At 38.4% G+C, this 24,452-nt stretch overlaps 1 long non-coding RNA gene across 1 annotated transcript in view; it reads right to left on the bottom strand.

Annotated features, from left to right (window-relative positions):
* The window catches only part of LOC142829868 (uncharacterized), a 70,669-nt gene that overhangs the window by 21,104 nt on the left and 25,113 nt on the right, over positions 1-24,452 (bottom strand). The gene's annotated exons all lie outside the window — the stretch shown is intronic.

Raw genomic sequence — 24,452 nt, 5'->3', positions numbered from 1 at the left:
CTAGAGTATAATCATACTCTGAGCTTAGTTAGTAATGCATCCAAGACTGCATATTGGATCATTGTCAGGAGTTCTTAGATCACTTTGAGGACTCTTTTACACACCAATTTGGCTAGCAATTTTAAAACATCTCCTAATAGATATACTAACCAGTAGTCTAGAACAAGACTCAAAAAAGGTTGTTCTGGTTCTTGCTGAGTGGATTAAAAATGTTTTGAAAGAATAGCTTTAGAGGGAAGAGCTCCATAAAAGCAGAAGATAACGTTAAAGGTAAGAAGGGGTCAGTACGGTCTCATTTGCCAAGTATTTTCATTGCCTGGGTGTCAATGGACCATTAAGCTTCACAAGGCAACTGAAGGATTCAAAATGCTATGGGTAAGAATTAAATGGCTTCTGGGATTCTCTACTAGGACAGGATTTTTCTATTTGCACATAATGAGATCTGGGTGAATAAAAAGAACCTGTAACAGCACATTTATTTGATCACAAGTACATGTTTTCCTCTTTTATCAAATTGATCTGTCAGTAAGTTAGAAAGTCAGACGTGTACAATAAATTTAAAAAACATTTAAAAAGTGAACATACATGAACATAAAGCTGTGCAAAGTCCATCTCTTTAAGTCAAGAATAAAATGTCAACCCCGTACATTTCAAGTTCATACACCTTAATTTATGAAGATACCCAAGCATTATGAAATTCCACCACAAGTGTGTCATTTTGCCCATAAGAATCAGGCCAATATAGTCTCCCATCAGTCTTTGTTCTGTTTATCAGTCAGTAACATGCTTGTTTTTCTACTTTATCAGACAACTACGACATACTTAGAACAAAATGGTGTCTAGTGTCTGAGACATCAGTAGTTTGTTTTAGTTAAACAAAAAACCCACCTTGTATTCTGCTTTCAGAACTGTACAAAAACATTTTTTTAAAGTGATCATGGACCAAATTTCACAGAACCATACAGCCTCTGACACCTAGGATCTTTCATGGTAAGAAGCCCATTTTTTCAAAACCTTGAACCATTACACAATTCAGCTCTTAAGTCCAGTGAGAGGGATAGAAATAGCTTTAATTTATGAGCATCTGCTATCTGAAAACAGTTTAACAATGTCTTGCAATCCGTGCCACATTTGAAATGGGACCCGCAGGGAACTTTCCATGCTGGCAAAAGACAAAAGTGAAGTGCTTTAAGACTGAACTTGTGAAAGCAAATGAAGGTTTTGCACACAGCAGAAAAGGCACATATGCTTTATTGCTACAAAAAAATTATAATATGCCGTTATTTGAATCCAAGGTAAAAATAAAGATTGGATAATATACAAAAAGAAAACGCCTGTAAATACGCATACAAATCAATTTCTATAATTATGTCCTAGGACAGACAAGGTGGGTCAGGTGTGCTTTCTTATTGGACATGGGGTTTGTTTGTTTTTTTTAACTACACACACACACACACACACACACACACACACACACACACACACTTAAAGATTATAGATCTTTGTTTTGGGTCTGGGAAATCTTCTGTCACAGCTAAATATAAGGTGAAACATAACTACAAGCGTGTTTGTTTAGTACAAAAAGGGATAATTCAAGGCAAAAGTCTCAGAGGGGTAGCTGTGGTAAATCTGTAACTTTAAAAAACTTTAAAGGGGTGGTCCTGTAACACCTTACAGACTAAGGTTTTAGTTTTTAAAAGTGCAACAGGACCACTCATTTTTTAGGCTTCATTCAAGGCAAAGGGCATCAACAACTCATTTTTGTAATAAACCATAAATTGAGTGTCCTATTCAGTCCAAGTATTTTAGTGACTGGCAAAGTTATGAGTTTAAGGTTCTATGCTCAATATGTTAAGCATGTTTCCTTAGAGGATCAGAACTCAGAGGTCAAATAGAGTGATCACTTTATGAAAAAGTATGCACTCACAGGTGACATGGTGGTTGGGTCTTGGGTCATCTTTCTGTAAGGGTACTTTTGAGAGTACAGACTTGTTTCACCCACTGAGGCTATGTCTAGACTGCAAGCCTTTTTCGAAAGATACTTTGGAAAAAGATACTTTTGAAAAAGCCTCTTTTGAAAAAAGAGCATCTAGACTGCAAGCGCAGCTTTGGAAAAAGCAAGCCGCTTTTTCGAAAGACAGCACGCACCCAGGCAGTCTGGATGCTCTTTTGAAAAACCCGTTTGCCTTCAAGAACGCCTTTTTTCGAAAGAGCACTTTCAAAAAAAGGAGTTCTTCCTCGTGTAATTAGGTTTACCGCCGTCGAAAGAAAAGTGGCGTTCTTTCGATTTAACTTCAAAAGACCGCGGCTGCAGTCTAGACGCAGGTGACGTTTTTTCGAAAAAAGGCTACTTTTTAAAAAAAAAAAACCTGAGTCTGGACACAGCCATAGTTATTAGGACAGATGCTGCACTGGATGTTGGGAAAGATATGTATAGAGCCCATGGCTCTTGAAAGAAGTGTTGATCATTGAAAGAGTGGAGGTAAGTCTGCTAGTTTTACATCTGTTGTTCCAGCAGGGTCTGATGCTCTGAATTGTTGTGTCCTGGTCTGAGGAGAATTCTGTGGGGAGTTAGAAGCAAACTCAGAGGCACCAGACCCTTCCAAAGTATCAGATGCAAAAAAGAGGTATCAGTAAATATATCCCTGTAAATAAAATGGCTATGACTCATGATTGACTCAAATCAGTCACCGGATAAAACTGCATTTTTAACATCCGCAAAGAACACCGGTTATTTTGACAATACAAGTCAAGCACTCCACAGCAGTTATTGATGTCTTTCATCAAGGTTTAGAAAGCTGGGAGGATGAGGGGGAAGGGAGAAAAAAAAATCACAGTTTTGTTCCTGATTATATATTTGATGATAGTTCTGGAAGAGTCCCATTTTGATAGAACAATAATTTTTCCCTAAAAGGCATTCTAGGAATAGTGTAGTGGTTTATTTACAGTATCTAATATGTTTGTTGATTCTTCTTTCAACCAAGAATGATTTTGAAGGAGGGCAAGCCCCCACAATAATGTAATATGTTTTTGTGCATGTGACGGATGTATTAACAGATAACATTTTTAAAGTTAGGAATTTGTTTCTCCTGTTAATTAGAAGCTTCAGGTATATGCTAAGCAGTGTGTTTTATGGTTTTGATCCATACATTTGAGGTTTACTTCACCTGAAGTCATGAGAAAGCCTCATAAGATTTAGAGCCAGGTAAGGTATCCAACAAACAAGGTCAGGTCCAAATTTACCTTCAGGGCATCACTTCACCTGCCTTCCACCAGGGCAGTCTGGGTATTGATTATTCTATTCCATCCCATCCCACCCCACCCAGGGAAGGATAGAGGCAGGACTTGAACCCACCACCGGGCCCTCTCCAGGCAAATGCTCTGTCCTAGGCCACACCAGCACCCAAGCCACCTCTTCTTCTCTACCCCCTTCACAAAACTCTTCCAATTACCAGCTTTGTTTTTTCCTATTATTCATGCATCAAATATCACCTTTCTCTGACATCAGTTTTTAATCTTACAAGCAGTATGTTTTCTGCAAAGTAGTGCATTTAGGGATATAAGTGACAGGGAACCACTATATTGTATGCAAGATTGAATGGAACCTTGATAATACTAGTGGAGAGGGAATCAGTTTTAATTATTCACCTACTTCAATCAGAAGCAGCAGCTGCTTGGCTACTCCCCCAACAGCCTGGACTGGAGTGTGTTGCATGGTGATTGACGCCTTTGTGTCTCTAACAAACATTCTGAATGTTCAAAGATCACTCAAGCCAGCACTTTGGGTCAGACTACTACACCTGCTTTGAGTGCCTCTGTAAATTAGTGATACAGGCCATGTAAATGATGCGTAAAAAAATGACCAGATTTAGAGAATTGTTAAGTGCTATAAGCCACAGCTAGATCATATGTAAGTCTCTGTGGGAGGAGAAGTACAAAGGCAGGTTGTCATTACTGACGCATCTGCCTTTAAAAAGTACCTTCCTAGATCTTTATTAATTTTTGTTGCTCTTCTCTGGATTTTTTCTTTCCAGTTTGGTCACATCTTTCCTGAAGTGTGGCACCCAGAACTGGTCATAATACTACAAGTGAGGTGTAGTTGGTGCAGGGTAGAGCAGAGGAATTACTTGTAGTCTTGTTTACAACCCTATTGCTACTTCAAATTGTCACAATTTCTTGCAAAAGAGAAATTTCAAGTTTCAAATCACCTCTATTCATAGCTGACCACAAAGTTTTGAATTGTCAAAGTCCAAATGTGAGCCTGTCCTCTCTTCTGGGGTGTGTTCTATGGAGAATTCTTCTCTGGGAAGTTAGAATAGTTTTCTTCAGATATGGGTACCCATTGCATAGGTTCTTCTTAGATTGGCTGATTCCATTAGCCACTTCATATCATACAAATTTGTTCCTGGAGCACCTCGCTCATCATAATCCTCCCTCTTCCTGATAGATACACACTACAGATTGTGAAGTTCATTTGGCATAAGGGAGACATTTTTCATTCCAAACTAGAACATCCAAGACTCTAGGTGGATTTGTATTGCTGCCCAAATTATTATCCATCAGCGCATATCAGTACCTAGGGAGAAACTACTGCTGTCTGTGGACAACCTATACCTTCAAGGCCGGGGGGTGGGGAAGGGGACACGGAGGTAGATCAGTGAAAAGGCCTTTGATGGCTTGAAATTTTAGAGCTGCTCCTTGTAAAGATGGCCAGCAGTTAATTAACCAATACCATAAAGCAGCAAACGCATCCAGAGGCAGAGCTAACTCAGAATACTTGCTGTCCAGACTACAGATGTGTTGCTATGGAAGCTGAAACTTGCTGTCAAGAAATTGTTGCAGTCCTGATTGTGCGTATCAGCAAAGGAGACATGCTATTACATAGATTAAGAGGTCTTTAGAGAGTGCCAACAAAAGAATAAAAAAGAGATCATTTATCTAAAAAATATTTCACTGTTGTAGCAGGTCTGCAAAGTAAGTGACAATACCACCTAAAATACATGGGAGTGACTCACTACATGTTGGGACATATTGTAATTGTGAGCGTTATCTTTGGGGGGAGGACCAATATTTTATTAAGTTTATGAATGGTTGGTTTCATTGAAGACTGAGGAATACGTGCCACTGAGTGCAGGAGGGTCACCACAGCTCCTACTGGAGTTGAGAGGTTTAGGCTAGTCACTCAAAATGTACACAGCTTCAGAGGGCTCTCCCTCTTAGGGCAGCTTATATTTACTGGCTCAAACTAAGTTTTCCAGATAACAGATCAAAAGGATTCTTGGTATAAAAAAAAAGACTAAGTTTAAATGGATACAGGTCCCTTTTTAAAATCATAAAACTGACAGGATCTATTTTCTAAGGGGAGAACCTTCACCACAAAAAAAAAAAAAAAAAAAAAAGGTATAAGACTGATGTGATCCCCTTGGTAAGCATTTGGTAGGATTATGTTGCCTCAGTAACATGTTCATTCTTAGGGCAAAAGTATTTTGCTTGGTGAAGGCTCATGAGTAACTGGAGAAAGATTAACTGTAAGTGCTGGACATTGTTCAGACCTGTTAGGGAAATCACAGTGCAGTGCAAACCTGGTCTGAAGGGAGAAAGATGTTGGTCTCTGCCCGTGAGAGTTAAGTAGATATTCTCCAGGAGGGGCAGGAGTTGGTGATGTCTGGTGGGTTCTGATGTTTTCTATAGATCTCTCTTCACCCTCTGAACATTGGCATCTGTTTTGTAGCTCTCTCCAGGGGAACTGATATTTCCATCAATTATATGCAGCATAAAAAACATTGATTGGGATGAAGTCACAATGGCCTCATGCCAGAAACAGAGCTCTAAGTAATTTACACAACTTGCTTCATTTTGGAGGCTAACTAAAAATCAACTGACAGATTTGTCTCTTTCCCCCCTCCTCACATCCCAAAGTACATTGTGATTAAGATTGCAAATGAGTGCCTTACTATCTAATTTGGTGATAATATAAAAATAAGAATGGGAGAGAATAATCATCCTTTTAAAAGAATACACATGCTTCTAGTTTGAATTAAAAATGAAAACTTAATCTGTAATAAAATGTGGCTACTGCAAACAGCTGTACCCACTAACTTTATCAGCTACTAAAAAGCTCAGAATATGTGCTTAAAGCATTTTGTATGTGCTAGAATAGAAATGCGGTATGCCTGCTATACTGCAGGTGAGGAGGTTTTTAAATTTGTGTTGGTAAAAAAAAAATCAATGCTGTTATGTTAAAAGAAAGGTGGAATCTTCTCAACAGCTGAATCTGAAAACCTGTTAATCAGTTGTCACTGAATCAAATATATTCAAAAAGTATTTTATATAAATCATCATTAATTGGGTTTGAATTATTCAAGTGTGCGTTTGCTGGGGCAACAGCATTCCCTTTATAGATCATTCCTGTGTTTATAAAAAGAGCTAAAAAAAATTAACATTTACTGTTTGTCAAACAGAAATGTATTTTGATAGGTCTCAAAACATCTGAAGGGTTATTGTATCCTGAGATCGTCTGGCTATTATGTTTTCATATGTTCTCCTCATGATCTATAAAACAGACATAGGATAAGTGATTGCAGTTCTTTGTAAAGTGACAAAAATCTGAGAATTTATTACCACTTTGCCATTTGCGTGAAATATGTACCACTTCAAATTGCCTACAGAGATCGCTATTTTAAGCTGCACATGACTAATTACAAGAAAAATTTTAGAATACATTTTAGAATAAAAAGTCTAGTCTTGTATTTTTACATTAACCAACAAACTTTTGTGATATAAAATCTCTTGATACAAGAGAAAAATTACATCAACAACAACCAGATCAAAAAGAAATAAGGAAAATAGGTGAGGGGCAGGGTGAGGTTCACACAGATGACTTTCATAGATCATTCTAGGTAAAACAATTGAGACAAGCCAATGGAAATAATTTCATCGATGTTTACAGGCAATAATCAAAACAAGAGAACACTGGAGCTGGTCAAGAATTTATTAGACTTTTTTAAAAATGAGAAAAATGCACATTTGTTGAAACCTAAGCTCCTTGGAACTTATCCTTTTCGACAAAGTTTTCTAGGAGAGCTTTCCAAAGAGCTAACAGAATTTCTGTGGAAAAACAGAAGGGAAAAAGTCACAAAGATACCATGATCTCATCAACATATAATTATTCAGTGGCTCAGAGAACTTTAGCTTTTATACACCTTCACAGTGGACAAATTGAAGTATTCAAGTAGGCCATATTCTCATAAATAAGGGTATTATTGCTCATGTGACTGAGCATAAGGTTAAGATCTAAGAGGTAGTGGTTTTCTTCCAGATATTGCTACTGACTTGGAGGCTGGAAAAGGCAAACTGAGGCATAGCCTACTATTTGCCTATCTTTGCAAAATGTTTTGAGAGGTCAGGCAAGAATTGCTATATTAATGCATGCTACAGAAAGCTCTTGTTACAGACTAGATAACGAAATCCAAGACAGGGCTCATTTATGAGAATATTCATGAAATTGTTACCAATGAGAGTCAAAATTTTAAGATTGAAACCTAACAATATAGATTTTTAAATTTAAAAAAGTTCTAGAATCGAACAAGAGTGACTACTTCATGGAAAAAAGATTGATTTATATCAAATAGTTTTCTGCGAGTCTTATTCATGTAAACATACCTGCAAGAAGTAAACTGTTACTCGGTGTAAGGATAGCAAAACTGATAATGTTAATTTAACTGACTTCAGGAGGTTGATTTGTCTAATCTGTGCATATAAAGAGTCAGTTTATGACTAAACGTATATACTTCAAAGACTACAAGCCAGGAATCAGATCAATCTATATAACTCAATTGACTTACGTGAAAAAAAGGATATATCTTAGTATGACCTTTAGTTTTGCATACATACAATTTCTAAGCAAGTATTATCACATTTCAAAAATGAATTCAGAAGGAAAAAGGCACTTGGGTGTGGACAGCTTGGTTAGCCAACTTGTGTTAATACACTTTTTTTGTGAGTACTCGGATATGACTTTGTCTGCAAAAATATGCAGAGCAACTGAAGTTTTTATCCTGATTAGCTACAAGTAGCACAAATAATTTTCTCATAAATTTACTCTGAGTAGGCACAATATAAAATTTTACATAATTTAGCTAAAATATCAACTGCAAGTCTTCAAGACATGATTAGGTAAAAAATTCATGCAGAATATTCTGTACCAAAGTTACCTAATGATTTGTATTGGTCTACACTGCATGAATATTAACCAGCTGGTCCCTTTCCAGCATAAACTGTCTCGTTCACTAAACCTAAGAGAAAAAATTAAATTAGTCATTATGGTATACATTTTCAACACAGTGGGGGATGAATAAGAAGTCCAATTACTGAGAATGAGTTGTAGAGTAGGTCTAATTCCCAAAGAAACATAACATTTATCATAGACACTTTAAAAATTAATGGATTTCTTATTGGTACAGCCTGCTTGTATTACCTTCTAACATGCATAATGAGCACTCATTCTTGAGGAGAAAGAGGTGCTCTTCTATAGAAAGCCACCTGGTTCAGCACATTTATTAGAAACACACCAGAATGACTGTACTATGACCTTTAAAATAAACTATTAGACAACATTATTTCCCATAAGAAGTTGCAGCTTTTTGCCATGCACTAAATATAGTAGCTAGCCTTTTTTATCTAGCTTCCAAAGTACAGACAACCCCCGACTTATGACCACCCGACCTGCGATCCCCAGCATTTATGGCCGCCTTGCTCCAGGAGCCGCAGGGTCATCTACCACCCAGCACAGCCCCCGGCCATCTCTGTGTGCCGTTCGTACCGCGCTATGGGGCCACCTACCTCCCGGCACAGCCCACAGTTGCCTCTGGTGACGTTCATCCCACTGGCTCCAGGAGACTACAACTCTCAAAAGGCAAAGTGGTCCAGGAATGGAACTTCCATTCCTAACATTGCCCCTATGGGCAATAAGGGTTTAACTTACGACTGCCCAACTTACAACGGTTCTCCAGGAACCAAATAGGTTGTAAATTTGGGAGTCACCATATACCTTGAATTTAGATTTGGTGAAGCAACTTATTGTAGTCATAAAAATCCCATGTGATTGGAAAATGTATTTACAGATTAGCTGCTTAACAGCACCAATACAATGTTTAATATATTGCTCAGTAAGCCTCTAACTTAATTCTAACTACATGAATATATTAAAGCTAATCCATATGTGCACATCATTTGAAGACCAAAATTCAGTACAAATCTGTTTACTGCACCCAGAAAAGTAAGACAGACTTTTTTGCACACTCCATGTGCAGTTTAGTTTAGAAACTGATGGTACTACAGAAAAGAAATTAGAGTAAAATATATTCTCTAGCTCAATAGAGTTATGTAATGCAGTGAAGAAATGCTACTGACCACTACAAACCCAGAATGGCTTTCCATTCTTTTTGCAAATAAGGTTATCAAATATTATTGCTCCTTTCTTCACGTCAGCTTGGATATTGAACGACAACATTGCTCTTATGCCATTATACATTATGGGCATGTCTACACAGCACAGTTATTTCAGAATAACAGCTGTTGTTGACTCTGGGTTCAAGACACACGTTGTTCTCCTCACCGGGGAAGAGAGATGAGGAGGAGAAGGTGGAGCCAGCACCTGCAACCTCCTGAACCTGGAGCCAGTACCCCTCCCAGTGAACATGTCCCAGGCATCATCCCAAAGACAGAGAAGGAACATCATGTGAGTGCCGTCACATTCCCTTCACTCATGAGGTGGAGGGGGTATGTAGCGAGGGTAGCTGGGCACTCCTCATTCAGCCCTTGAGGTCTGGGGATCACACAGCAGCCTATGCATGTGTTGCACTGCTCCTGGCCACACAGCTCCAGGAGGCTGCCATAGAGAACCCTTGTGCTATTGGTCACAGGGCGTCTGGACAGGCCTGCCACGCTCATGACCTCAGGGTAGGTCACTCTCCTTCCACAAACCGCCTCTAGAAGGAGGCTGGGGACAGACACTCACCCAGCAGTCCCGCACATACCCACACTCTCGGGGCATCACACATTCCCAGGAACATCTGGGCCTCTGTAGAAATGGGCCCACTGGCAAGAGCACACCTTGCTCCAAGCACTTCACCTTCAACTGAGGTGAGAACAGTCACTCTGGACTCACAGATGAGGGGTAGGCTTCAGACATGGTGTCCCCTGTGATGACTGACCAGCTCTCTTTATTCTCCAGTCAGACCAGCTGTGAGGGGAGGGAGCCCATGTTGGCAAACCTGGTGATGGTGTCTATGTCACAGAGGTGGATGACGCTGCTCAGCATTATGGTGTTAATGACCTGCACCACCTGCAGAAATAGGCAAATATACATAGCTACATAGCGGTGCCAGAGCCCCTGGAAGTTCTCCCACCCCCCACTCACCAGGAGCAACTCCTCCACTCTTCTTTCCCCCCCCCCCCCCCCATCTGGGCAGGGCTTTTTGAGGGCAGAAATGAAACCTTTGGGAAGAGAGCTTGCAACACCACTCCCCAGCCCGTTTCCCTAGGAAACCCCTTTCCTGCAGTCCCCCCCCCCTTGGAACAATAGCCCAAGAATGCCATACCTGCATTACCAGGGCCCCAATGGTCAATCTTCCCAAGCCAAACTGGTTCCCCACAGATTAGTAGCTATCTGGCAGACAGCCTCAAGAAGGAGATGGTTACTCAAGAAGGAGGGATACTCACATGAGATCCATTATCTGAAGGCAGGGGTGCATCACTTAGAGCTCCAGAAACATGTCCTTCCTCATCCTGAAATTCTGTAGCTATTGCTGTTCTCCCCATTGCTCCATGACAGTCCAGTCCCACCAATTTGCACTGGTGTCCAGATGCCGGGGTGGTGGGGCCAGGTGTTCAGGGAAGGGCAGGCAGGACCCAGCTGCATGAGCCATGACCTCAGAGATCCAAGAGGACTCCCAGAAGAGCTGGGAGTTGGGCTCCTGAAGGGCCATGGAGGCAGCCTGCAGAAATTGCTGCATGAGCTGCAGCACAAGCTGCAATAGCTGTAGACTGCCCAAAGGCAGCTCCAGCAGTATGTCTGGCAAGCTAAGGTCTACGCAAGGGCAACTGCAGCAGGCAGAAGAAAAGGCTTTGCTGTCCCTTGAGGAGGTAGGCAAACAGAAAGAGCCTGAGACATTGCTGTACAGGGGGGTTCCTTTAAGCAAGAGCCTCAGAGAGCCTCAACAGCAGCTACATGAGATAACTGGTTCCAGGTGGCCTTAAAATGCGAGTTAGAACATCCACACTGGTTGGACACTATTTCAAAAATAGCAAACCGCTATTTCAATGTGCATTGTGTGTATTGATGCACTATTTAAAGTTCTACCAGACTATTTGTTGTTTTAAGTTTATCCTGTACAGACTAACTTGGCTACTCTCGAAGCTTCAAAATTAATGTGCAGTTTAGACATATGGTAACCTAAGGGTGCTGTTTCCAATTTTTATGGAATTTTAGGTAGAGTTATTAGAACTGGAAAAATGCATTATGTTGCGAAGGAAAGTAGATTGTTATAGTAACATCTAAAGCACAGCATAGAAGCAATAGACTACTGTTCAGAAAGACTATCCAAAGCCTCTTTCTGTGGTAATAATTAAGTCACAAAAATATCTTTAAAGGAGATGGGCCAAATACAGCATAAGCTGCTTCTTGTTCCTGATACTTTATTGTATCCACCACCAAACTCAGTTCATTTCTGCACTTCAGACTTCATTCTTGAGACAATTGCTCCCAAATCCCAATGGTTGCAGAATATACAATTGCATGTGTTCAATAGGTAAGGTGTCTGCTTCTTAAAAGCTTTCCACAGTACTGAGAAAGAACCCTTGTGGAGTTTGGGTGCAGCTCTGTCCTATGCCACAGTACAAGTTCTTTAGTGACATGGGGGAATGTGGAGCAGAGTGAGACAGATTTAAGCTCGACTGCTATATTAGACCTAAAAGGACGGCTTAATGTATGCCACTTCAGCTATGTAGAATATGTAGCTGGAGTCAGTTGTCTTAGCATCATCTCCACTGTGGGAGGCCAATGTACGCAAAGGCTCCCATCAGCTTCCCATACTCTTTGCAATTGCACAGAGTACACACTCTGGCCAGAGCTGCCCCCAGCATTCCATTTACGGGTCTATGCTAGACCTGATAAATTGAAAGCCAGAACCTCCACTTGCCATCCTGAGAGCGAAGTTGTTCCTTTGGACATGAACACCATGGTGAAAATGTTATTACATTCTAGCACTACTTTAAAGTGATCAGTAGCACCCTTGTTCCATAAGTGTTACCTGTCTGGTTTTACTTCGGGAGTAATATAAACAAAGCAGTATTTTCCTCAGGTACTGTGCTGAACAAGTAGATTAATTTTCCACTCTAGTTAAGCTGGCCATTGCTGAAAAGGCTAATTAATATATTTAGTTCTTTTTTCCTTGTCCTCCTACAACTCTTTACCTTAAATTTTTGTAAGTATTTAGTTTACAGAAAATGGAAGCTAAGACTTATTCTGTCCTGTGCCGGTTAACAAAAAGGAATGATTAACACTCTGAAATGGGGATCTCCTTTAGAGTGCAATCCTACTTCCACCCTTGTCAACTCACCTGTGAAATTAAACTCAACTCCTAATAGGAGAAGTGCTTAATCTGCACCTATTCTAGGTTTTACCAATCACAGGAAAGGGAAGGGAGGTAGTTATTATTGTCACTCCTACATATCAAAGGCACTAAACCTAAAAAGTTACCAAATCATAATAATCTTCTGTGAAAATCAAGTACAATTAAATATTTGTTCAAATTCAAGTGCAGAAAAAAATTCATTTTTGTAATGTTTAATTAAGTTCAGCCCAATTTTAAGATTCCATTTCTTACCCATGCAAAGAAAGTTGCATAGGATATCTGAAATCTTGGGGCATCACTGGGTCTTACTCTCCACCTACCTGCCTCTTCCTACCTCTGTTCTAGATCCTCTGGGGAAAGCAGAACCACGTTAACTTAAAATGAAAAAGACTGCCAGACCTATTAACAGAACATTGAACCTGTTCAAGAGCCATTCAAGTGATAATGAAGCCATTTAACAGGCATCTGCCAGCTCCTGATACATAGTGGCTGTGTCCAGACTGGCAAGTTTTTCCTCAAAAGCAGCTGCTTTTGCGGAAAAACTTGCCAGCTGTCTACACTGGCCACTTGAGATCATCGGTGTTCTTGCAGAAATTCATGTAAGAAATCAGCTTCTTGCTTCAGCTTCCGCTTCTTGCGGATATACTATGCTGCTCCCGTTCAGGCAAAAGTCCTTTTGCGCAAAAGCTTTTGCACAGAAGGGCCAGCTCAGATTTGTTTTGTGCAAAAAAGCCCCGATTGCAAAAATGGCGATCGGGGCTTTTTTGCACAAAAGTGCGTCTAGATTGGCACAGATGTTTTTCCGCAAAAAGTACTTTTGCGGAAAAGTGTCCATGGCAATCTAGACGCTCTTTTTCCGCAAATGCTTTAAATGGAAAACTTTTCCGTTAAAAGCATTTGCCAGTCTAGAAGTAGCCAGTCAGTTTCTAAATGTACTGTGTTAGTCTACAGATCTTAGTTTAAAGTTTGCTTTAAAAATTAGTGTTTCTGAAGATAAAAAAAAAAAAATCACATCTCTTTAAAACAAACAAAAAAAAATCACTCATGCACCCATACCTGTCATTGGTCTTAGAAGCATCAATTTAATAATACTGTGTAGAACCCCATAAATCCTAAGGATGGCCCTGGTCCCCCTGCATAGCCCAGTTAATAAATCCAAACTAGTTATAACTTACTCACTTGTCCATAAGATGAGCCATTTGAGGAGCATAGTAGCATAAGCTTTCTTTAGTATGAACTTCTGTTTAGATCCTCAGAACTAAGGATCTAGTAAGAAAGCAGTGAGATATTATTTAATAATATCTTTGATTCATACAAAAGGGAATAGGGAGGGCAAAGAGGAGCAGAAATAAAAGCTGCATACAATTCATTTTGCAGGAACACATTGGTATCAGTGACACTGCTAGACACAATGTGGTTCCAAGCAGCACACACCTATTATGCAGGATAACCTCATTGTTACAGAAACCTAACCTGTTACTATGACAGCAAGCTTTGACTGACTTTCATAGAGGATAAATCATTTCAATTTAATCTGTCCAGTTGCTTTGTTATTAAAGCTGACAAGGAAGTAACAATGAGCATCACTGGAGAAATCACAGCAATATACATCTGTCACATCATAATATGGCAGGATCAGAGATCATCCAGGGGTGTCATAATTGTAATTGCAGAGACCCAAATACTGTTTATGTGATAACAGCCACCTGTATCTCTTTAGCTTGTATTTCCAATTTGCTGGCTGTTTGCATCTATTCAGAAATGAAGTATTGCATGTCATTAAATTCAGTGTAAATAAGTTAGGCCTGACTGTGAAAGATCAGCATGAAATGAGAAACTACAAGGTAAACTCCCGTGGTTGGCATGGCAAGTCCTTCTATTTTACAGCATACGTGTGGTCTATGAAGCATGGACGGAATACTTTAATGCATGCTCAGGCTTCATGAAGATGTAGAGAACAGGCTCCCCCCCCCCCCACCCCCCCAACAACAAGTGGAAACACAGGCACTTAAAACCAAGGCCTTTTTATTGTTTTTATAAGATTTATGCAGAATTACACTATCATTTGAAAGATAACTGTGAATGCTCAGTTCATCTCCCTAGTGACATTCATGCTTCTAATACCTAGGGTCACCTTAAAAATGTTACCTACCTCAGGCCAATTATATTTCTACAGCTAAAATATTTTTACACAGTTTAACCATGAAATTGTTCTTCCTGTCACTGGCATACACTAGTTTTCCTCACTTGCTCCATTGTCTTAATAAATGAACAGTGAAATTGTGATCATAAGCATATGCTACTACTACTACTACTACTGATAGAAGGACGAGTTGTTACACTTAAAACCATTTCAAAGAAGTGAACTCAATCAACAGAAATAACCTGTTCTGGTGGTGAAAGATTTCAAAGATACTGGACATCTACAAGTTAGGAAACCAGAGTCAACTGAGCCAAGTTTGTACTTCCTGAAATGTTGCGAGAGATCATGGATTATAGTAGAGGTAGGTATGTGTTACTGAGATCAGCCAAAGAAACCCAGATATGTTAAGATACATCGTACCCATCCCTAAACCATTGAGGGTACATCTACACAGCAGCGTTATTTTGGAATAACTGCCATTATTCTGAAATAAAGAACATGTCTACACTTACTTGGATACATGGAAGATTCAGAATTTTATTCATCTGAATGGTCTTGCCACCAATGCAGAGAGCAACTTTCTAATGCCATCCTGTTTTGTGATTCTTGTCCATATCCTTCCATCAATCCTCCATAAAGGGACCACACAACGTCCAATCGTACATAACTTGGATATCATTGATAATGCTTCTTGTGCACAAATAATTGATAGCAACATGCTGTAGCTTACCTACCCCCACCATGCATCTTTTCATTGCTCTTTCGGTAATTTGCAGCTTTAATTTTTCTGTAAGCATCGTGTTCCAGATTGTGTAGCCATAGAGCATTACTGGAAGGATACTGGTGTTAAAGAGATGGGCTTTCACAGTGGTGGAAAGTTTGATATCAACAAAAAATGTTGTGCAGACTCACAAGGCAATCCAGGCCGACCTCTTCTTCTTACTAATTTCCTGGTCCAACTCCTTTTCCATCTGCAATGCTTTTTCAAGATCTACATATTGATCCACTAGCTTGACAGTCTGTCCATCCATCTGCATGGCATACTCTGAACAATATGCTTTTTTCATCCATCTTGTTTTTCCAGTGTAGATCGTCAGGCCAATCTCCTTAGCATTCTTACTGATGTCACTGAGGAGAGTTGGCCATGTTTCGGGTTTCAACACAATTATGATGTCACCTGAGAAAGGGAACATCTGAAGGACCTTGCCAATCAAAAATACATCTTTCACTTCGATCTTCTGCAGGATGTTTTTCCAGGATGCTGGCAAACAGCTTCAGTGAACAAATGGACCCCTGCTTTACACCTCACTTAACTGATTCAAGGGATCTTCAAAAAGTGTGATTTCCATAGTTGCATCCATCATGGAATTTTGTATGATTCTAACATATACAAGGGAGATGCCCTGTGAAAGGAGAGCACTTAAAGCTACATATTGTTCCACCAAATCAAAGGATTTTTTAAAAGTCAATGAACAAGCATGTGGGATCTTGTCCAAACAACAAGCCTTTATTTTGAAATAATGTTGAGCTGGAGGACTTTTTACTCCAAGTCATGGTAACTCATTTCACAAGGAAAAAGAGAAGCTAAAGGAAGAATGTTCTTCCTTAGATTTCCTGCTATGTAAACAGCTCCAAAAGCCAAGTTAAGCTATTTTGACGACTTTAGCTATGTCAATCACATAGTTTAATTTGATTTTAGCCCTGCTGCATAGATGTACCCTGAGACTTTAATGGAAGCAGAGGGCCTGCATAATACACACAACACCAGGCAAGTTTTACTAATAGACTACATACTACTAATACTGTTCCGTACAACTGTACTTTTTCTTATCACATTGTATACAAGCTACAGTCCATATTGTACATAAGTGATGTGAAAAACCATGCATATTAGCTTATGATGAAGTTTTATGGCTTCCCAGAATATTTCTGGGATCAGTTATTTCTACTGCTCTTATTGTAGCTTTTAAACCACCACCAAGATACTAGACAATCTCCAATAGCTCTACAACTATAGAAACACACTAGTGGTCTAGATTTCTCAAGTTGTTTCTACATTGTGGACATTTTCCATGATATACTGTGAACCAAGGATATAGCTTAACCAGCCATTGGATATTGAGTGCTGGTATGTCTTCTCCTGGAAATACCATGTAAATCTTTATAATCAATTCAGAGGACAACATCTTACAAGGTTTGGGCCAGGGACAGAATCATAACCCTTGTTCTTGATACTCTACAGGTACATGGATTTTCATGGTGTCACTGCTCTGACAAATTTAGATTAAAAGTAGAGATGATATTTCACCTGTCCAATTCCTGGTTATACTCTTTTGTAGATTTATTTAGAAGTAGTAGAATATTCTTTGACTTTATATCCCTTCATAAAAGGTTCTCAAAGAACTATACAAATTATTCATTAAGCGATCTCAACACTATATAGGTAAAACATCAGAGCTAACTTACTACTAGGTAGACAAATACTGATTTGAGGTTAACTGATTTGACTTTGATCACATCATGAAAGTTGAAAAATGGGCAGATTAAACTCAAATTTTCTTAACTGTCTCACTTCAGAATATGCCTGGCAAAACCAGTTTTTTTATTCAGACTTAGAATAGATATACATAATTTAGATTTTTATTTCTCCTTACTCTGACTGTTCCAATGTTAATTTTTATGATACTTTAACAGTCATATGCTCATATATTGATGTGCAACAGTTTCCATTGGCATACGTGTATCTTAAAAATAATAAAACTATCCCTGTGCCTGACTTGAGTAAGATTGCTTTTCTAGCATAAGCACAATCAATCAGCACTAGATATATTTTTAAAAACCCAAACAGCAGAGATATGAAGTTACAACAATTACACTGACAAATTCCAAGAGTATGAAGTGGTATTTATAGTGCTCTGCTAACCAGCCACAAGTTCAGCTCTTGTAACACAACTCTGAGGTTAGGGAAACTGACATGACACCTTCTCAAGGAAGAGAGATTGTAAGGTTAATAGATTCCAAATGTTTGAAATGCAAGATGTTTTCACTATGGCAATATCCTGCTTTCTAATGTTATTTTTAGCCCATCCTAAAACATGACACGATGCACAAAGGCAAGTACCGTATTTTTATAGCCAAACCTTGTTTGTGTAGATAAATGTGTGATGAATTGGCATCAGTAAAGGAGGTAAGAGGTCCTTATTTGATTCATTTGAAAAAAAATACAATTGTTCTTTTTTAATTTAAAGAAGGATAAAGTAGAGCCTGTCCCCCAAATCCAAAAGTAAAGAAACTCAACCAGATCTCAATTTCATGAAGACAGTCTGCCCATTTAAAGTTACTTAACTTGCCCTGTGAATGTTCAAAGTTAGGGAACTCAACAAACCCAGTTTAAAAAGTAAATATTTGAAATCAGACAAAGTAAAAAAACACAACACTTTTAATCATGTGATGTCTATTATTGTGTCTATATAGTCAAGTTATTTATGCATATATATTTCAGTCTTTAAAATGTAAGAATTTTTATAGTGTGGAACTTCAATGCCAAATTATATTCTATCCTTTTGTCACTTACTTATCATTGGTATTTTATTTCATGATCATAACCAAAATTTCCTATAAAAATTGATTGTCAAAGCAGCATCAGAATTGCACATGGTCTGTCTGGTCAGAAAGCCATCGCTAAGATTGGTTATAGGATAGAGTAACAAATATACACATTCAGCAAGAGACAAGAAATTTATGTCCTCTTTTTAAAAAATTGTAGTGGTTTACAAAATTTTAGGACCATACACAGATTTAAATTGAAGCATTTTGTACATTATTTTTATGCACAATGTTGTCATTACATTCTACATCTGAGTGCACATTTGCTACAATTGCCCTTTTGCGCTCTTCAAAAACTCCCTATTTCAGCTACTTATTATTTTACCAAACCTTAGATGCTAGGGCTGAAGATTTTCATGCCAAGGACAGCATGTGATCATATAACAATTAAGAAGACTATCATAATTCACAAGGGAACTAGAATTAAAGATTTCATGCAACCTTCATTCTCTCACTGTCTAACATTTGAGGTTTTGACTTTGCAATTTGTAAGTCTTTTAATGCATCTTATTTTGAATAGCATGTTATTCTATATGTAAACTATATTACAATGATCATTACTGAGGAGACTATCCACTTTTATAGTAACTTCCATTGAATATCTCAGAGCCTTTCTGACTAATGCATTCAGATCTCATGACTCAGAATCCATCTTCTCAGACTACAAAATCATTTTTCCATTTCTGTGATGCCTACATACCCACACACAGCTACAATTCTGGAAAAATAACATTCAGAAGGTAATTTGTATTAATATACAATGTTTTCTCACACACACACACACACACACACACACACACACACACAGGCAAAGTGTCTGAGACATGTCTGAGACGTCTGTCCAATGTACATAGCTATGTACATTGGACAAACATCTCAGACACTTCGCCAAAGGATTAATGCCCACAAAACAGATATTAGACAAGATCACAAAGAAAAAACTATTTCTTGCCATTTCAACCAGAAAGGACACTGTCTCAACGACTTCACCAACTGCGTTCTTCTACAAAGACCTTTTACATCTGCACTTGAAAGGGAATCCTCTGAACTATCCTTCATGTTAAAATTCGACACTCTCTGGGGGGGCATATTGAACAAAGACCCCAACTGTCTTACCCATTACCAGGATAGCTTCCCCAATTATCACCTCTAATACCATTAGCTCACAGACATCTAACTTTCCCCACCTCTAATATAATTAATACAGACACTTACCTTCCTTCCTTTCCCCCCCCCCCCCCATCCCTCATCCCCCTTCTGTTCTGAAATGTGATTTGTCCTTTTCATATGTGTTCATTTTTTTAATTGTATCCTTTGGTATACATGGTTGTGACTATTTTCTTCCACTATTTGATCTGAGGAAGTGGGTCTGGCCCACGAAAGCTCATCATCTAATAAACCATCTTGTTAGTCTTTAAAGTGCTACATAGTCCTGCATTTTGCTTCAGCTACCCCAGACTAACACGGCTACATTTCTATTATTATTCTAAATAAGGAAGCTAAAATGAGTGTATCAGAAACTCCAATTGACATCAGCAGAGATGTTTTGTGTAGAAACCATGAGATCAGGCCCTTAATTTGGAGAGGTCTAATCACTAATATGTTCTGCATACCTCACTTCCATATGACATTTTACAAGCATGGCCTGTAATATTTGAGTAGCTTACTCAAATATACAATTCTTATATAGAATTTCCACGCTTAAAAACCCAGGGATATATGAGCAGACAAAGCACAAATGGATTTGTTCGCACAGTTTAGGTGCTTAAAGTTTGCAAAAGTGACTGAAAAATATGCATGTGTAACTAATTGATTTGCACACACAAATGTGCATGCACAGATTGAGATCAAGAAGGGTCCCTTTTCAGAGTTCAATCCAGGAGAGAAGCAACTGAAGCTGACAGACTTTAGACACCACATGCTCTATTCATCGAAGTGTGGGTTTATCAACTATTTCAAGTGCTAAGCAATTTGTTACTACACGTTTAAATCTTCTACAGAGCACTGGAAGAGATGAGTATCATTAATTGGATTCTTTTTTACATGTGCATTTGTTTTAACATGTGTTTTCCATGTATTTTAATTTATTTGTTTGATATTTCCTGGAATCTGACCAATGGTTGAATTAGAGGAATGAAAGGTTTCAAAACAATCAAGGATCAAAGGAATTTAGAACTAATTGAAAAACCGACTTCAGACATTTGTAAGCTAAGAAAAGAAATTTTTATTTTGCAGTTTCTCATGCACAACTGCAACTCGAAACAAATCTCAGTTAATGATGAAAACAGATGGAATATTTATTAAATACTTAATGTGATACACTGAGCAGAGTTAACACTGAGTAGAGTTAACCTTTAACATAAGTATCAATAAAGCTTATATAATAGATATAAATGCTCTGTGCAAGAAGTTTTCAGGCTTATTCAATTTAACAGTAATTAGAGGGCTGCCTCTGTCATCTCCATTTTCCACCCAGGAAGGGGAGAAAAATTAAGTCATAAGTGTGCTATATTATGTTATGGCAGCTGCACAAAATCTACTTATCCAATGCAATAAATCCATATATTGCTATGCTAGGTAATGTAAAGGCAATATACTCGCAAAGGAAGGAGATCCAACTCTTGCCTCCTTTTGGATATCTTCAGAGCCAACTGCTTATAGACCAACTTATTTTATGCTTCCCTTTGGGTTGAAGATTAAAATTTTACCAAGGCTTTTAATAGGATTTGTCTATGCTAGGCAAAGAATAAACACTGAAGTCCACTAGTTAATTCAAAGCACTAGAGACTGCCATTAAAAAAAAAAGCACTTAATTGATTTCATTATTTCTTGCTTAAGCACTCCAAAATGAAGTACAATAGTAGTCTGCATATTAAATTACTTAGTGTCGAATAAGTAGTTAGCATTATTCATAAACACTTATTTGCATCCATTTTCATATAAATGGTAGCTATTTTACTTCCCCCCCCGCTCCACAACCACACCCCATGCGATTATATTAGTTCTCCTTTTGAATACAAACAAACTATTCAATGATAAATGAGAATGAAGTAAAAAAAAAAAAAAAGACTATTGCAGTAGGGGAAAGGAAACAGAAGCTTTTCTTGTTCTGAATAGCAGAGAATGAGCAACGATATTTAGAAGCCTGCATCACTTTATGTGCAGAAATATTGGGAACAAAAAGTTCCAAGCATAGTTTTAAGTCTAAAAATGTGTGCTGGAACAATATCACTAGGACAATAGAGTTTCCTGGTTCTGGGTAAACTGACATCTCAGTGCTATTAATTGTACCTGAAATTATTTGTGTTTATTATTTGAAGGTGCAAACAAAAGGAAGACCATCTGAGGCTGATCTCCGAATCAGGCTTTATGGCATAGCTATTCTCATTAAGGTAAAGAAGTTATGTAAACACTACATACATATCTTTCCAAAGATTATTCAGACCATTTCACTGATGTGGAAGTGAATGACTAAGTAGTCCCCTGAAGTCACACTGGCAGCCTGACAGCCAGGGATTGAACCCAGATCTCTGAAGTCCAGGGCCTTAACCATAAAGCTATTTTTCCATCCACATCAACAGAATGGATAGAACTTCCACAACATTTCATGGTTACTGAAAAAGAAAAACTCCACTAATTTAAGCTGGCCCTAAACTCAAAAATAACTTCCTCCTCCATTTTGTAGAATTGTATGATATTGGACAAAATTCATCCAGGGAGCAAGCCAATTGAGTTAATTCAAAGGATTACATTTTTACACCTTTTGCTTGCTTCCTTTATGAATACTCAAAAAGTTTAACAAATTTAAGATTAAAACTAAGCTTTCAGTTCATTTTGAAATGCAGTCTGTGTGTTATTTTTCCTCAGGAAATCATTTCATGGTGGACAACTGAGATTACAAGTCTTAAATTTTAGAACATTGGCACAGCCTATGAGGAGGTTGTGCAATGTTATGAGCTAAGACTAGATATGAAACAATCCTTTGTATTAAGCAAAATCACATGTAGTCTTCAAAACCATGCTTTAAAAAAAATCCCAAAGCTCAAAATTGTAAAGAAGGCTGCCTATAAACCAAATCCATAAATTTTCAGGTTTGATCAATACTCATTCTAGGTCAAAGATATTTATATTTTGGTTGTGCTTTACAATAAAAGTCCTAATTTTCCCCTGCTCTTTTGCTAAATAAATTTTAAAAATAAAATAAGCTAATATCTTATTTCTGTAGTATAGTAAGACTGCATTACATGGGTAAACTCTCTCCTTTTAGGAGTTGGCTTTGTGTGTCAATTTCACTATCTTCAAAGAAGTTACAAAACAGATCAATTTGACCCTGTATATGCATTACTCTGGTACCTTGTGTAGTCCTATATTAGAGGCTAAAGTCATCTTTCCCTTTTTGGTGAGCATAATTGCAGTGGGTAGAAGGCAGTGTGTATTCTGTCAAAGACATAGGGTTTTAATAAGATAATGGTTTACTGCTATCAAAGTCCCAAGTATGATCATTATGTCTATCAGCCTGGACCATTTGGAAAACCACTAAACTGTTCTTAGATCCAATTTGTTTTAGTCTTTATGACATGAAAAAGCCATTTTGTTTTGGTATTTATAACTCATTTTCATGAACTATACACTTTGACTCATTTTAATTCTTGGTTTTTCCTCCAAGAATGAAGTATGGGAAAAGTACTGTGGTTTAGTTACATTTCCAAGTCTATTTGGCAGACTACTTGGATACAAAGAGTGCCTTTCCCACTGGGGCTGTAGATCATCTGGATGTCATAAATGTGGTAGATTATTTTTTAAAACCTCAAATGAAAGGAGTATAATTTAAGTAGACAAAAAACAAACCACTAATTGGCAAGAGAAAATAAAATTCCATTTTGGTAGGTTTCTCCACACACAAGTCCCTTTTTCTGTTTTTAAAGTATCATTCACATTCTGGTTGCCATGCATGAACAAACACATCAAGTTAAAGACAAAATACCGGCATTCCACAAAAAGGTTTACAATTACAAATATTAAGCCAGGACAATTGTGTTGACTTAGAATCCCTTCTTAGCCAGCAAAACTGACAAGACTCTTAAAGATGCAAATGACTCATTGTAACAGCTTTAAAAGAATATTTCTCTAATCACACACACACACACACACACACACACACACACACACACACTTTTTTGTTGCTGTTGACAGTTTTATTGATTTTTAAAAGGAAATGACATACAGGAACAAAACTCATTCACATATCCATATTTCAACTTAGTGTCTCCATTGCTGCTCTTTTCCTATTGAAATTTCAGACGTAGCCATACGATGTGGCACGTTGCTTTGGGCTTGGGTATTATTTGATTTTAAGCTAAGAACAGTGGGGTAATTATAAGTGGGAGGTATTCATGCTGGAAATGTTTGTTTTGTATTAGACCAAGAATGTATTAATTTACTTTTACAGGAACTCCAGTGGTCCAGCATCCAATAGTCTGGCACTCCTAATGGTCCAGCACCATCTGGAACCCAGAAGTGCTCCGGGTAGCCAGACAAGTGGAGCTGCTCTGCCCCCGGCTTTCCTGATTCAGCCGCCGCTGAAATTGACCAGCATCTGACTCGGGGAAGATGGGGGTAGAGCAGCTGGGGTGCTGCCGGGTTGGTCCTGCAGCGACAAGGTGCGCAACCCCCACTCCACTCCAGAACCCTCATAGCCCCCCCTTCTGATAGTCCGGCATATCTGATAATCTGGCACCCCCAGGTCCTAAAGGTGCTGATTATTGCAAGTTTACTGTACTTTTGATTTAAGCAGTCTCTAAAAATGAAGTAACTGGGGATTCGGCACTTCACTTTCCTTGCTTTCAGATTATGGAGAAAAGAGAGGAATGAACTACTTTGAAAATGCACAGCATATCTGCATGCCAGAGAAAATTGGATATCCAGAAGCTTCACAACTTTCCCCACTCAATCTATGCACAGCAGAAAAAAAAACAGAACACAAAAAAAGATAGCAAGAGCAAAGCAGCAGCAAGGTTTCTCCTCTACTCCATCCCCGCCTTCAGCTGCAAAACTACATATGATGGGAA

This window comes from Pelodiscus sinensis, chromosome 6, assembly GCF_052426305.1.
Source record: "Pelodiscus sinensis isolate ZL-2025 chromosome 6, ASM5242630v1, whole genome shotgun sequence".
NCBI lineage: Eukaryota > Metazoa > Chordata > Testudines > Trionychidae > Pelodiscus > Pelodiscus sinensis.
The sequence above is the reverse complement of the archived record's forward strand: the minus strand, read 5'-3'. Positions and strand labels throughout refer to the sequence as shown.